Source organism: Hermetia illucens, chromosome 5, assembly GCF_905115235.1.
Source record: "Hermetia illucens chromosome 5, iHerIll2.2.curated.20191125, whole genome shotgun sequence".
NCBI classification, from domain to species: domain Eukaryota; kingdom Metazoa; phylum Arthropoda; class Insecta; order Diptera; family Stratiomyidae; genus Hermetia; species Hermetia illucens.
In genome coordinates, this window is record NC_051853.1 from 29,470,291 (window position 1) to 29,487,597 (window position 17,307).

Consider the following 17,307-nt stretch of genomic DNA (forward strand, 5'->3'; position numbering starts at 1 on the left):
GCCGTAGTTGACTGGTGAAAAGATTTCCTTACGGTTCTAATTCCAGTCCAGGGCTTATTCCGGTCAAGCTGTAGGGGAGTGTCACACCATCTATTTGAGGGGGGAGGGGCACAATAACGGAGGACGAGACACAGTTCTGCCATCAAATTTGAAGCTTGGGATGCTCGCTTGATCAATCCTTCTGCACTCTCGTTGATTAAAAATACTTATCAATTTCTTTATTAGATGTTACGAGAAAAATATCAAAACCGTGGAACGGGAGCATAGTTCATAGTTTGTGGGGCCATGGACCCCAGGTTCATTCATCAATTTCCTAGAGAAAGCAACTGGAACTTTGAGTTTTTCCTTTTATACATTTCATTCAATCTACTAAAATATCTCCGACGTTCGAGATGCTTCAATTTACATTACGCAAAATAAGAAAAAAAAGAAGTCCAGCAGTAATTAATTGAATTCGTCCTTGTATCAATGTATACAGGATATTTCTATTTTCGATTCACGGAAGACTCCTAACGCATTATTTGATTTATTCCTCACATCTCATCATGAATCGGAAACCATTACAGAGGGTTGTATTCTGCATTTCAATGCCGCAAGGCAAGTCAGAAATACATCGTCCTTCCTAGCTACCCTTTGTATATAAACTCCTACATTTTAACCCCACGTTTGCGAATGCAGACGTCATTTTCTCGTTGAATATCTGCGTCCAATAAAATAAGCTCATTTCATTTCTGTTATGATGAATGAAGAGTTCCATGTCAATGACGTAGTTCTAGGAAGAGGAGAGCCCGAAAACTGAAAAAGGGAATTGTAACCCAATTTTTCAGTATTTTAAATTAAGGTCCATTTCGATGTAATTTCGATAATGATGGCCTTGTTTATTTATGAAAATAAAACCTCATTATACGTAACATGTAAACCCGCAATTGGAGATAAAGTATCGCTTTCAATATATTTTGGTTTTGATATGAATCAAATATGATATTGATACACCTGCATTCATAATAGGCAAATGTGTTTATTGATAAATTTCAAAAGCAGGAAAAATATCACAATCAAGCAATGCCGTTGGGTAATTTTAAATAAATATTTTTTTAAGTTGCATTTTATAAATAAAACCATGAAATAATTCCATTGGAATATTGAAATATTTGCGGTAAACATAGGAACAAATGCTTGACCTGGGATCAAGTGAGGATGTGAATTAATCAATATTATGTTTCGTTTAGATAGGATTCAAGGGTCAGTGAGTTGAAGTATACATTTTTTATGCGGGAATTCGTTACTACAGAAATGGAGATACTTTCAGACAGTTTCGGTGATGCCAGCTTCATGGGGAAACTGGGAAGCATTTAATGAAAACCGCGCTAATATAGAAGAACCAAAACTAAGGAACGAAGCAGAAACATAGTAGGCATAATTGGCCTTTGAATTTGAAATCAAATTTAGATTTTGGAAAAGCGTTTAAATATAAGAGTGTCATATGTTACTGAAAAACAAAATCAATGAACTTATCATCGTGGAACCAATTGTTATAGTTTCCAAAATGAATCCAATCGATTGTGACCAATACTGCCTTGTTCGTCTATGGCGCTAAAGCCGGATGTCAGCCCTTGGCCTCCTGAAATCTTGTCTCCAATTTTCTCGATTTAGCGACTACATCCTTCGATTTCGGAATCCTGGCAGCATGTAATGTACGATGCCCCCGAGTCCTTCCACCTGTTTTGGGGTCTTTTTAGTGATAGTTTATCTATCACCTTGTCTTTGAGTAGCCACTAACACTGACATTGATGTCTCTTATTCATCCTAGTTCTTAGCAAGACATAGTATGAAATAACGGCTAATCATTAACAAGTATTTCCTTAGGGAAAGCAGCCACTACTAAACAGCTACCTCAAGAAATAGCAGTAGTATGCAGAGGTCACAATGAAATCACCCCGAAGAGAGAAAGAGAGAACTTCACCATCAATTCTAGAAAAGACTTTTTGCAGTCTTTGTCCCCTTCACAAACGGAGTTGTCTCGTCGTGATGGGTTGCATTTTTATTTTGTGATTTATTTTATCAAAGGCCTGATATGGGTATAGACGCGAAGCCTTCAAATCACCATCTAGTTTATCAAACCAGTGTGGTTTCTGCCGGCCTTTTGGTCGTTTACCATCGACTTCGATGTGTAGACCAAGTGAATTCTGGGTAGCACGCATTACGTGACCATACCATTGAAGACGCCCCTCTCGCAGTTTTTTCACGATCGGTGTAACCTCATATCAATCGCAGATATTCTGGTTTTGGATGTGATTAAGGCATGTCACGTCACCAATCCAATGCAACATCTTCGTCTCCTATTACCGTAAGACGGCGTTCTTTGCCTTTTATAGTCGGCCAACATTCAGAACCATAGAGGACCACCGGGCATATAACATTGAGCCAAATTTTAGATTTGAGACGTATCGGTCACAAAGAACACTTGCTGTCGAACGCCATTTCATTCAGGTTGCATTAATGCATGAGACAATTTCATAACGCAGTTTTCCACTGGTCGATAGCATTGATCTAAGATATTTAAATCAGTTCTGGGCAGGGAGTAGGGATCGCTCGTCAACAATTCCGTTTTATTCAGATTCAATCTGAGACCGTGTTGCATGAGGAAGTAATTCCATTTTTGGACAAGTCGCTCGATACCATCTTTGCTTTGAGACGCCTGGAAAACATCATTAGCATAAAGAATTGTATAGGGCGCTGGACGTGTGACAGTGTTCATAACAAGAACAAGAAGGAGTGGTGAGAGGGTGCTTATTTGATGAGCACCCACAGACTCACGGACCGGTTTTGACACCCCCGCCACACTTCGAACTTTACTTTTCGGAATGTGGTAGAGCAATTTAACGCAGCGCCCGGATTCTTCTGGTACTAGGTGTTGTCGAAAAGGATGCCAGATGAGTTCTTGTGGAACACCGTTGAAGGCCTTCTCCAGATTCAGAAATGCAATGTAAAGAGCGCAATGTTTATCACGGTGTCTCTTTATGAATAAACGCGCAGCGTGAATTGCGCCAGCATTTCCGCAGTTCTTTCTTGACAAACCTAGCTTGACTCACGATTGTTTGGGCGATTTCGGGAATACGGTTCTCAAGAATGCGTTCAAAAATCATTGTGGCATGGGAAATACATACTGCAACTATTAATTCGTCGATTATGTATGCAAGTACCGTGCTGGTAAAATTTAAATTTGGTATATCACCAGGATTCGAAAGCAAATCTGCGATGCGTTTTGCTTCAAATGCCTCCAAAGTGGTTATATTTTCAGACGGTGCAAATATGACAGATTGGTTTGATATAGACGATGTGGGGGAAATAGTCCGAATGTGTGCCTTATTGGGGGCTGGTTTGGATAGGATGAACCACATTGTGGGAAGTTGAAGTTATTCACTTTCTAAGAGTACTCCGTAAATAAACATAAAGTGATACTAATAAACATCAGCCACTGCGAATGTGAAAGATCTGTCGAAATACATTGCCTTGAAGTTCGATGCCGTTACGATCATTATGTACGAACCATATAAGAAAGAAGATAGCATGGACTCTGATAAAAGTGGAAAATCTGCAATTTGGAGAGATGTAAATCTAGCCAAAAAAGCAGCCGCAACTCATGCAAATAGATTCTTTAGGGTGCTCTTCAACGAGGTATCAAGTCCGACAATTGTGGATTATGAAATATTTTTAAGCGAGCAGATGATGCATGTTAGCGGGAGGTGTCCCGTAGTCGTAGAAAAAGAATTCTTCAAAGAGTGGACTACTCAGTACGCTAGTAAAGTCTTAAATAGCAGAGGCTAATATACCAGTTAAATGTTCCTCTTGCTAGTTTGGCAGCTCCTTCTCCTGGCATAGGGATTCAGGAAGAGACTCAATCGTTGATATAGGCTTCATAAATACTGCAGTACTTCGGCGTAGCGGAAAAGAAAACGATGACTAATTTGAGCAACATAATGTCATGCTAAATGAAACAATGACTTTCCAAGGGGTTTGCCGGACAAATTTTCTCTCACAAATAGTCGAGCATCACTTTGCCAAAGCAAATCTGGGTGAATTAACAGAAGCCTGTGATGCCCCTTTGTCAAAATCTAGAGGTGTCGCGGATTATTGAAAATTTGGTGGGATGAGAAGATTTGATAATTGTGCGCCAAATATCTACACACGTGTTAAAAATTGAGCGTGAATTCCGTCCGTATATAGGAGTGTGCCCTTTTTCGAGATAAGAAAAAAAATAACAATTTCAAAAGGAAATAGACCACATGAAGAATCATTCTACTACCGCTGTAATATATGCAATGTGTTAGATTGGTTCTGATAGGAGAGCAGGCTAGCCTAAAGGATGACTCTAATTCTGTTCAGTGAAGGCAAATGGTATAATTCTAAAAGAAGCTGGATCTATGGCTGAATGTACTATTTCATAAATAAGAAATTCGTCTATGGTATAAATGAAATCTAGCTGAATATGAACCTCAGGAATCTGTGTTGGATTCATTACTTCGGAATTTCATGTATGACCACATGCTAGGCGATAAGTTTCTAGGACAAGATACACTACTTATATGTGCTTATTGACTACGTGGCAGACATTGTGGTTGTGGTAAAATATTTTCAAGATATGGATGGGGGGGGGGGGGGCTATGAATTGTCAAGCAAACTCATCACAGTTTGGCTGATTGAATCTTTGGGGTATAAGACAGAAGCCCTTTTATCTACCAATCTCAGGATTTTCACGTTGGATATGTGTCATCCTAGCTAGTTTCTCAATTAATAAAAAGAAGGATGCTTTCTTATGATATTGAGGTTTCAATTAAAGGAGGGAACTGTAAAGGTCGTGCCTTTTGAAGATCTGAAGCCGGGGAAACATCAATTAAGGGTGTAGATGTTCTCTCTCGATTGTGACGTTAGAGTCTCGAGTTCTATGGTTTCACGCGATAAGCTGGAATTTTTGTAATTCCCATTTTAGCTTCAGTTTTGATTGATATCTTACCTCAATATTCCCCTTCTTGTATTTTAGGTTCCGGTGCGGTACCAGGCATCGGTTAAGGGGCATGTGAAATTTTGGTAGATGATATGTGTGCAGCTGAAGTGTATAGTGTCCGCGGCTTTGCAATATGGTCGGTATGGCCTTCGCCTTTCCCAGGTCCCATCCGAAAGGAGCGGGTGCATTAAATAATGAGCGGGTGCATTCAATAATATGTAATTCTCCTCTTTTTTTCCTTATAACACTCCTCAACTTTCCCAATTAACTCGTTCAATTGCATAATTCCTATCCTGATCTACCTTTGGATCCAACATTTACGATTTAGAATACTTAATTTTAATTATTTTAAAAAAACCTAACAACTGGTCGCTTTCTCCTAAGTTAAAAAACGCCATTTTATTTCAACAAATTTCAGTTTATGTTTGCTAACAATTCTTGATTTTCATCGAACATCGGCCGAGGAAATGTACGTTGACCTTATTTTGTCGGTACTTTAACGTATTACGTATTCTACGTTTCGTATTCGTATTCTTGAATGCACATAGGCGCATCGGTTTATCTGGGCTATAACGAATATGCATGCATTTAGCCTAGCCAAAATGTGCGTCGATTTTTGCTTCCGTTGAGCCTACTTGAATTCAAAATCCAAGGCCGGCGTCAGTGTAATTAAAAATGAACAGAACCGACGACCGGCTGTTCACGAGACACAGCTGATGAGCAGGAGATGGGATGGGATATCGTTTTTGGTCTTCGGAAATAAGGTTGTGGAGTTTGAGCAAAAATTTCAAAGGATGTGGAATAAATTGAATAAGAAAGAGAATTATATAGCGTAGGAAACATTCACTAATTTAAAGTGAATATGTTAAATCAAAGAAGTGGAAAACAAAGGAAACGATTAAGGGTTGACAAATCCAGTGGTAATTTTTGTTTTTTTCTCATGAAGAGATCGAAAAAAGAGTAATAAATAGCTAGTTAAGTATGTTCTTCAAGGAACATTTATATGTTGAATTCATAAAATGTTGGTTTCTTAATTAATCGAACAAAATAACATATTTTTGTGTGAACCGATCTTTTGAGAGCTCTTAAGGGGAAGAGGGCCATGATTTTCTAGTTACGAATTAAATTTTTTTACCTTGTCCTATATTTAATTTTTTATCTTTTTTCGGTTTTATTTTTAGTTTCTTATTCTTTTATTTTTCTATTTTTATTTTTTTTCTTATTTTTTTTACTCTAAATTATTCTTATTCACATTTTATTTATTCCTTCATTTTTCGCCTTAGTTCATTTTCTTTAATGTTTCCTGAAAATTTGATTATTTTTATTTTTCTTTAATGGTTTGCTTGTACTGATTCTTTCTGTTTTCATATGGAATATAAAAGAAATTGAAATGAACTCCAGATAGATTCCTTTTGATTTGAGCCCCCCCTCCTCTCTGGTCCCGCAAAACTCGAACAAAAAAAGGAAATCCTCCAAAAGTATGACCTGGGGATGTCAAGGAAACGCAGGATGCATAGAGGCCGCGCTTCACAAAACACCTGAGGAAGGGGAAAGATCGGTCGAGGATGTGATCCGCGTGGACCCCTGCTTTCGATTGCGGCTTTCGGATCCGAAGTTTTACGGCTCCACGCGCACGTACGAGCCTTCTTTTTTTGTGTGTTTGTGTGAATTTTTTTGGGAACGACATGTGAGGGACCGAAGAACTCGAAGGACAGCCCCCTACATTCCCGAGCCTGGATAGCACAGAGGTGTGCAAACACGTGTCGATGGAGCTTCAAGATTTGCGGGCGAACCTTCACACTCAATTTCGCCAACGATTTTGAGTTAGCTCTCCCCTCTAGGTCGTTTTTGGCCACTCAACACTGACCATCGAAAATTCCGTTTTGTCATTACAAGCGTCCCCCCGCATTCCCGATCCTAGTTAGTACAGAGACGACCAAGCGCGTGCCGGCAAGAACTGTAATGGAGTTTCAATATTTGGGGGTTGACCTTCTCGGTCAATTTCGCCAACTTTTTTGGATTTTTGGGATAGCTTTCCCTTCGACTTCGCCAACTATCGCTTTTTGACCATCGCGCAATCCAGTCATTACAAGTTACGGGTCATTGGGAGGAGAGGTCAGGGCAGTCATCGCAATTGATATTAGTGGGTCGATAGTGCGTAGAGAGCACCTTAGAGGAACTGGGTATTCTTTGATTATAATCTGATTTGTCCTTTGAACTGCTGCGGATATCACAATCGACTTTAAAAATTACGTAGCCTTCAAATTTTATAGTGCCACAGGTTTTCGCAGCTTTATATTAACACACCATGCGAAGTTTTGCAAAAATTTAACACTTTTATTAGCTTTTTGCCCTAGGCAAATGCGAACGTAACATTTTCATTTCCAGTTAAATGGAGTTCTCTCTGGTTCAAACTTCTTAATGAGTGAACTTCAAGCGTAAAGTAGGCGTGTGGGCGTGGATACGTGTATTTTGCTCTTTTATTAAGGATGCTAGAATCCAGCCAATCACCATAACATAAAACGAAATTATTCATATTTCTTCCGTAAAAGCGGTTGTTGCAAGGCTTGGAGGCGTAGGAAACTTTCATAACTTAAAGTGAACATTAACAATCAAGAATCTTATCTTTTATTCGATTGATGCTGCTTCATAAAATATATAGTGAGCCCACACGTGTTTATGTACTTTTCCAAAAATATATCTAGAATTTTCCATCGAAAACACAATATCACATGAGATTCTCTAGGAGCACAGAGGACCTGAACGGCAACATTTTCCCACGCAAAGAATTTCGGGTGAAAAAATCTCTAGGAAGCAAGAGACAAGGACAACAACTACTGCTTCTACTAAATTATGTAATGTAGAGAAAATGTCTTATGGTTACCGTTAGCGACCGTATATCGTTTACGTAAACGGCCACCCAAGAAAAAAAAGACGGAAACCGAGCACATAGAAGAAAGAAGTCCTGAAAGAATTGCCTATGGAATTTTGATCCTTATCCTCCTCACAGCAACTCAGCCTGGCCAACATAGGCTACATAGTCCTGTTTTTACATCCGCTGCCACCACTGTACCGGGTAGGACACATTCAGGGTTCATTGAATGTTTGGAGGCTCGTTGTCTCTGGCTGGAAAATGAGCAGCACATTTGTGTTAATGTAGATGATTTTCTTGAGGCGATATCATGAAATATGAATCCTTTGATGGTCATGACTAACAATTTTTAGGATGTTTTTTTTTTGTTATCGTATATCTGTTTTCTGCTTACTTTTGCATAGTCGAGGAATTTTATTGTACACTTAAGCTGGCAGTAATTTACGGAATATGCTGGATTTTCAAACGAGATAATTTCCAACGAAGATATAATTTCCACGGAATAAATCAAGTTGGGTTTTTCATGTTCATTTGTTGATGATATGTATGTAATTCGGAAATATTGCCGCAGGAGAGATACATATTTGGAGAAAATTGAGACAATTGGGAAAACATAACCATAAAACGATTACTTTTTTGGTATCCGTTTCAAGGATGGTTGTAGAAATGGAATAAGGGTTAGGCTGAAGGTAGGATGATAGCATTACACTGAAGTTTTCATGCAAACCTCTCAAAATGTACAAAATAAAGGTCTGAATGAGATGTTCTCCCCTCCCTCCCCCCCCTGCCACAAAGTTTAATGAATGCAACTCCCTTGAGTATCAACAGGTTGTGTTGTTGCTATTTATTAAACTGACAGGCATGACAGGTCTCAGTTAAAAGGTCAGGGTTCAAAAGCTGAATTGAGGATATCTCGAATTGAAATCGAAATGAACATGTATGTGGATAAGTCAAAGTGAATGATTGAAGTTCGTAGTATTGAAGATGAAACACGACATACCTGGAACATGCGTAATTTAAACGAGGTCTTCTGTTCATGATGAGGCGTGGGTGGTCCTAGGAGTTCATATCAAAGGTCAATGATTACTTATATAAAGTCGCCCAAAGTTGTCTGAAGTGGTGATGATACAAAGCCCTATTTATTTTCCCTTATTGTATGGCATGTCTATCAGATATATTTGTAGAGTATATTTACACACTATTTTTAACCGGATGCCTCAGACAACATACAGACAAATGTTTGTAGATGTTTCAGTCATCAGATAGACAAATGTCTGAGTCAGACAAATGTGTGTTTCAGATAAAATCTTTTCCTGTATCAGATAAATATCTGTGGCTGTCTCACACACCAGACAGGCATTTGTCTGATTTTGTCTGAGTCGGCATCAAGCATCAGCCAGGCAATTTTTTTCTGTATCAGACAAATATCTGTGTCCGTCTCAGCCAAATGTGCACTTCAGGTTGCCTGCTTTTGTTTCAGATAAATGTTTGGGTATAGTTCAGACATGAAAGAGATGTCTGTTTGATGTCCGACGCATGGTCAGACATTTGTGTGACTGACGTGTGAGACAGACACAGACATTTGTCTTATCCAGAAAAATTTTTTCTCTGAAGCAGCCATTTGTCATATGTTTACCTTGTACACTAGGCAATATTATGTCGTGTCGTTCCCAGTGGGTCAATCTGCCGTGTCGTTTCCAGTGGACGTTAGTAAAACTGTCCTGTCGTGTCGGTCTCAGTGGGCGCATTTATTTAGAATGCAATAAATTTCCATAAAGTAACAATTTTGACCCATTATAACTCGGTTAGTAATAATGCGATTTCCAACAAATTTGGTAGTAGCGTACTCTATAGTATAGCCTTTATTACTGCAAACCTTGATGATGAAATATATTGTGGTTATAATGAATATGGTAATATACTATTATTAACTTTATTTAAACCGGTATTGTTGGCAAGTATTTTGAGGCCTAGATACCATGTGCATGGATCACCATGTTTCTTTTCAGATGTTTGGGTTGGGTAGTTTCTGAAACCAGGTCTTAAATTTGACTGGCACTTTCTGGACCCTCGTACTCTTCTCCTTTGCAACTGATATCAAAACGGTTTCGGAAAATGCTAATCGAGATTTTTCATTTGATACCCCACGATTATACTCGGTGAAGAAAATTTTACATTCACCTTTTGCATGTATGGGGATCCTCCCTTAAATTGAACATGGAACTAAGTTACTCACTACATGCAATGGGATTCATATCTCTTACTTTTCTACCAAATTTCATATCAATTGGAATAACCACTTCTGAGACTGGCAGACAGACAGACAGACGAGATGATTCTAATAAGGTTTGGTTTTACACAATTAGGCAACCATACAGAAATATACCGACACAATTTAATTTCAATGTCCAAGCGTTTGAGTTCATTGACTCTTCACAACTTTTAATTTTTTAGAGGTATATGCTGTCATTGCCAGCCTACTGAAGATCGTTGTGTCACCTGCAAATATGGCCACTACTAGGCCGTTGTTAGTAGGTATATCCGTTGCATATCTAATGTAAGGCAGCAGACGCAGGATATTTTCTTGAGGTACTCTAGCGAGAATATCGTCTTTATCTGAGAAGACTTGCTGCTTTACTACAAAGTACGGACAGAGAGACTGGTAAGAACTATACTAACTTTAAGGCCTTCGTCGTATGTTAACATAAAGCTTGTTCTACGTTCATTGGGGTGCACTATGGGGTGCACTATTTCCGTCTTTAAAACACTTTCTTCGTTTCTGAGACAACCTTGTGAACATACTGCGCTTTTCGTCGGAAACCAAATTGATTTTTAAGCGAGCAAAGGTTGTCCATGGTGAAAATTTTCCGAAAATCTTTAAGAGAACCGGTAAAAGATTAATAGGTTATATTTAGTTGCCAGTTACTTCTGAATAGGGTGTAGTGCGCCAACCACGTCTAGACACCATCGTTCACGATTTCCTGAAAGGTCTTTCACCTGTCCCTTGGACTGATGGGTTGATAAGGAGTAATGTGATAGGGTGCTTTCCTGGTTTGTAGTTCGTCATTCGTTATGATGGTCTCCCGTATTCCCCTATCATTCAGCGCAACATTTGGTAATTCCTTACAAAATTTCTCCTACGACTAGGTCATGTGCATCGATATCGAGGTGACAATTACACTTCTTTTAATTTAAGACGTAATTTCGTCGGTGTGATGTTACCATCCAAGATCGTATGCCTCCTTTTGACTCCTTTATGCAGTATAAGGCTTCCCCCCCTTCATTATCATCGTATTTAAAGATCTGCAAGTGGTAAATCTACAACAACGCAAGAGCAGAAAAACGAACACGAACATCTATGAAGGCTGGATCTCTCGGGGTAACGAAATCAAGAGGCTTGCGCTCAACTGCCCCGAATATCACATACGTCAAGATTAATACGAGAATTTAAGAGGATGTTGAAGGTTCTGGCACCAGCCGTTCCTTCTTGTAATCATTCCCAGTTGTCGTTCAAAAGCTGCAACGGCGGATCATTTGGCAAGTGTCTTTTGAGGTTCTTTGATTACTTACCGCAACGAGTAAGTGATGGCACCTGTCGATTTTAAAGTACGTTTTAAACGTTCTCAAAACTTAGTAAATGTAGCAGAAAGAAGAAACTGGAATCGAAGATAGACTGTTAAAGAGCCTTGTTAAAGAAAATTGGAGGGTGACAGTATGGACCTGAAAACTAAATCCCCCAGATCCGGAGTCTTCTCGGGCGCCCGAAATAGATATTTCAATAAAAACAGGAGTGATATGATGGCTTGCATAATTTTCATTTCATACCTCTTACAATTTTCACCCTGAGTCCGATTTTTCGCACAATTTTCTCCCCGGGGCCGAATTCTTTCTTTATCCAAAAGACGCAAAAGACAATCCTGATGTTCGTTTTAGAAACAGTAGTAAATCCAGTAATATCATACTTTTCCAATAGAACGATAATAAACTACTCTACTAACTTTCGTTGTCAATGAAAGTTTTGATCCTTGAAAATTATTCTTTCTGAGTGTAATTACATTTATTATTGAAATAATAAAACTTGTTTTTCCTATTTGCTAGTTTTGATTTTTATTTGCAAATACCGATATTTCGGGAACCACTTGTTCCCTTAATCAGTACCAAGACTTGAGCTAATGAAGGGAACAAGTGGTTCCCGAAATATCGGAATTTGCAAATAAAAATCAACACTAGCAAATAGGAAAAACAAGTTTTTATTAATTCAATTAATTATTTTTTATTTTTGATATTTCGTTGAATTGGTTATTTGATTTTGTTTATTTTCATTTCAAACAATCTATGAACCTATGAAAACTGATACATTTCTCGAAGCCCGTATCAAGTGCTGCATAAAGCTAACGAGAATGATGAATCGAAACCTGAAATCTATTCCAAATCTTCCAATTTATCAACCCACTTGAAACAATTAACTTCATTGACCCACAATCTCATTTTGTCTACATAACAAACATGACAATCTAGAAACTAACATCATAAATGGAAATTTAATCGATTATGATTCCCAACAAAAATAATCGTTCAACCTTTTTGATTCGCTTTCACTTCTCAAACTTACTTTCATCCACTTTTCTCGTTCAACTTCTAAAGCCTCGAAGTGAAGCAAGAAAAAAAGAAAATCAATTTATCAACATAAACTAAGACGGCGATGAGTAAAAGAAATCAAATTGGTTCGAGCGATTTTTCTTAACTTTTTTTCGGGTATCTAAGCTGAAGAAAACATGTTGATCAAGTAATTATCTAATAATAAATTTGCGCAAGTGATTTCAATCAAAATTAGCGGAAGTATTATGTGCACAGAGAGAGCAAAAGCAAGGGAAAAGTACGTAAAATCTGACTTGGATTCCAGCCTCTATTAGCGTTGATTATACATATTAGATATCCACTAAAAATCAGGTATTCCATGTAGATAAATACTTAAGCATTTTTGCTTGTTACGGAAATTTGTGCTCATTAAACACAATAAAGAAAAAAATGTTTCAAAAGTACTACTCGCCTGTGCAACAATTGGATTGTTGCTGCATAATAAGAAGATATTCCATTTAAAGTGATCGCGGTGAAAGATGCCTTAAAATACACATTAAAGATCGTTTGTACTTTAGATAGTTTGAATGGAGTTCGAGTTAGATTACGATTGAGCTTAATCCGAGATGAATGGATCCGATTAGGAATAGTGGAGGCCCGAGAAATGAGAAGTTTTTGTGATGATAATTGGCGGTAAGGGTTTCTTTTATGTCATTTATGCAGCGCTGATATTGTGGGTATGTTGTTAGAGGGGAGAAATTTTCATCTAAATTGAACAGAAGTGTTTAATTATATGTGTAGCATATCTAGCAGAGCAGTCCCGTGTTTGGTTCCAAATGCTCCTCCAAATTGGAATGATTCTTAAATGTGCTAAGCATTTTACCAAGTTTCTATTATTCTTCCTCTTCACTGGCCGAACTGATCCTTTATCGCCATCACATTACAATAAGCTGCCAATCAGAATTAAGTAAAAAGTTGAGGCACTGGCGATTTCGTTCCGCAACATCTTTATGTACTCTTCAGGTGCTACTTCTCCGATTTATACTTACATACGTATATAGCAAACATACATTAAAGTTTGACTGCCGTTGAAGGACCACAGAGATACAGGACCTGAAGCGAATTCCGGTGTTGCTGTGATTTGATAGAGTTGAGCAGCTTCTCGACCCCACCCTAACGAAGCCTATGGCCAAGCTAGGTGGAGAATCCGATCTAGACGAACCAGTCTTCTACCAACCGAGACAAAGGATAAGGAATAAGAAGAAGTCCGTACGACGAAATGTCGGTGGTAATTTTGTCCACTCGATGTGGCCTGCAGTAGTTGACTGCAAATTTAGGAGTGCTGACAAGTGCCAACTAGAGTTCCTAAGAGTGTACGTATTGATGTCAGTTGATGTAAGGATTGCGTTTTTCTTTACCAGCCAAACTTTGTTAACATTGCAGTAGAAAGTTGATTAGTTTGTTGTCCTTTAGAACTACTCACCAAAGCCCAATCCAAACAGCAATCTGTAATGATTAAAAGAAAGTAAATATTACAAAAATGTTTATATAATATATAATGGTCAGTTTATTTGATATGAGTATTCAAGGATATTGAATTAAAAGAGCAGGGTCCATTTCTCCTCTTTACTGTTGCTTTACTTATTTAATTCTAACTAAGTTGTAGTTTGTGCTGTCGAGGTTAGTGTACACCGCCTTTTTGGGGCTCGTTATGTAGTTTCCTTGTTTGCCTTTCGTCCTATATTATTTGCAGTAAATGTGTTATTGTTTATTCTCGTACAATCTATTTCGTTATTTATTCCTTTGTGTAGTATGTATCAGTCATTGCAGCTAATTCTTTAATATATCGACCAACTTACAAAGTACAGGGATTGAAATGTGAATTTCATGATGGAGAAATCAAAATTCCTTGTTTAGTGAAGATTTGGGATTGTCAATAGCATATGACTTTAAAGATAAATATTTCAACAACGGTTCAAGATTTCCAGAAAGCTTGACAAAAGATTCAGGTCATTGGAAGGAAGTCCTCCAGGAAACAGAAGGCAAGAAGGAATTGATGAATAAAAGTCAAGCCTACTAGAGTTAACGGACTAGTGGGGGTCAGCTTAAAGGGCAAGTAGCGCGGCCGAAGTTGCTATAATATAATGTGCTATTCGCCACCGTACATATATATGTACTTTCGCAAACACCTACATAAGGTGCGAATATCACCTAGTAACCACCTCTTAGGGCAACATCTGACCTCAAAAGGAGGGGTCTGTGGACCAAAAAAACTGAGACAAAATTTTTGTCATCGGGTTTACAGTGGCGTCAGGCGTCCCATAGTCCACCCTGAAAAATTGCATTGATATAGGTAAAACACATTTGATCTTACAAGCTCCTCGAATGTTGGAATTTGCGAAGCGCGAACGAAAAATTTGAGCAATTGAGCCGTCAACAAGTTCATAAATTCAACTATTGCATTGATGAGAAGGAATTATAGTTTCCTATTACTTCGAAACCACCACACATTGGACGTACTTTTCGGCAGTAAATAGTTATCAATTTGGATCTGCAAGGCGTATAAGTAGAAGTCGAGAGAAGATTGCGTGTCAGTAGAAACTGAGCATCCCATGGAGTCAGGAGAGAGTTAAAGGAAAGTACACATTTCGATAAAGGGTTTGCGAAGTTTCGGTAAAGACGGGGAAGCTCTTTATAAAGGAGAAGGGTCGAGTGAAATTGCATTGAACCTTTTCAAGGGCAAGATAATCACATTTGCACCAAGGGGACCAGATCGCCGAATAATACTGAAGAAGTTGAGGTGTATTAAGAAGGGTTGAACAATTTCGAAGTCAGGAAAGGTAAGCAATGTGAAGCCAGTAATTCTGGAAGTGGAGTTTATGATTAGAAGTTATACTTAGTAGAGGGTTCAAGAGAGTAGGACATTGAGTAACATTTGCTAACGTTAAGTGCGAACTCATAATAGAGGACAAGTAAGACACGTTCGATTGCTGAGATACACAGGCTATTAAGGAACCTACAGAGGAAAGAGCTTAAGCGTATGAAATAAGCAAGGGCAAGTGGGGGGCAAAGAAAGGTTGATGTTGAAGAATAAAAACAGCAATGGACCTAGAATGGATCCTTATGTTACTCCGGAGGAAAGGTTTAAGGGACGGGATATGAATCATCAAAGAGAACCATGTAGGGACGGTTAGAGAGGTAGGAGACGAATCTATAATGAGTGATATATATGAAATATTTGGCTTGGAGTAAATTGGAGGAGGCACTTGACCATATCTGACACAAACTTATTTGATAAACGCTGTGAAAATATCAACTACTAAAGAAATTCGGTGTTAGGTTAAGTTGGGTTGCCGCGATACGAAGAGCAAAATTCGAAATACGGCATGTATATTGTATCTGTTCCATGTCTCTATTAGTATTCATCAAGGAACGCTTTCTCGTCACTCTTTCTCCTGGACCCTGTCCCGCAGGATATCTAAGGTACAGCGCCCTAGACACTATACTATGCATATAATATTTTTCTAGCTTTTCATCACGAAACTGATCTCAAGCAATTCCTACAAAAGTGTATGCAGCAGCGTCTGCGCCAAACTTGAAAAAAAAAGAATTTTTGATTACCGACTCTAATGAAACAATCATTATTCTTACCAATGACGCCAACCAGAACTAAGTGGTTCAGGCACCTGGAACTGTGGAACTACTGACACAATGCACGCTGTGCAGTTACTTATGAAGGAATACTGTGAGAAACATCGCCCTCTTTACATTGCACTTCTAGACCTGAGAAAGCGTTTGACCGTGTGCTACACGAACTCAGCTGCTTTGCTCTACGACAGCACTTAGTGCCAGAAGAACTCGTGTGCCGGGTTCAACTGCTCTACCGTGATCCGAAAAGTAAAGCTGGTGTATTAAAACCGTTTCATGTCTCGGTTGGTGCTCATCAAGGAAGTGCCCTCTCACCACTTCGCTTTGTTCTTGTTATGGACACCGTCACACGGGATATACACTGCTTTATGCAGATGATGTTTCCCTTCCGACTAATGGCAAAACTGATCTCGAGCAACCTGTTCAAAAATGGAATGATCTCTTCATTCAACACGGTCTCAGATTGAATTTGAACAAAACTAACTTTTTGACGATCGATCCCCATGAAACCGGAAAATTACAGCCGAATTGGTTAAATATAGAGGGGACCAGTTACACCAAGTGGTTCATCAACTTGTGCTCAAGGTATGGGACAGCGAATCAATACCTGACGACCGGCGAAGAAGCATTATCTGTCCCATACATAAAAAGGGATCACGTTACTGAGTACCATCTATAAGATATTCTCCGCCATTTTGCTCGGCCGGATAGCCCCATACGCCCAGAACATCGTTGGCCCATACCAAAGAGGCTTCACTCCAGGCAAATCAGCAACAGATCAGATTTTCTCTCTACGGCAAGCAATGGAAAAACTGTCCGAATATGGACACCAGTTGCACCATCTTTTCATCGACTTTAAAGCCGTCTATGATAGCATAGGCAGGGTAAAACTACACGAACGAAATTGATAAGACTGACTAGGCTCCCCCTGACCAATGTGCGAGACCAGATAAAGCAGCAGGATCACACTCAAGACCAATCGACATCAACAACGGTCTAAGACAAGCGGATGCCCTATCATGCGTCCTCTTAAACCTGGCTTCGGAGAAAGTGATCCGTGCTGCTGATGTAAATGCAAGAGGTACGATCCCCTTTAAGTCCACCCAACTACTGGTCTATGCTGACGATATTGACATCATGGGAAGAACCACCCGAGACGTACAAACTGCCTTCATCCAGATCGAGCAGGCGGCAATTGGCGAGA

At 38.9% G+C, this 17,307-nt stretch overlaps 1 protein-coding gene across 3 annotated transcripts in view; it reads right to left on the reverse strand.

The window, feature by feature from the left end:
• The window catches only part of LOC119657899, a 182,562-nt gene that overhangs the window by 118,584 nt on the left and 46,671 nt on the right, over positions 1 to 17,307 (reverse strand). For all 3 annotated transcript variants that reach the window (XR_005250182.1, XR_005250181.1, XM_038065054.1), the window contains exon 2: positions 13,939 to 13,961. The gene's annotated coding sequence lies outside the window, so the exon portion shown is untranslated. The remainder of the gene's footprint in view (positions 1 to 13,938; positions 13,962 to 17,307) is intronic.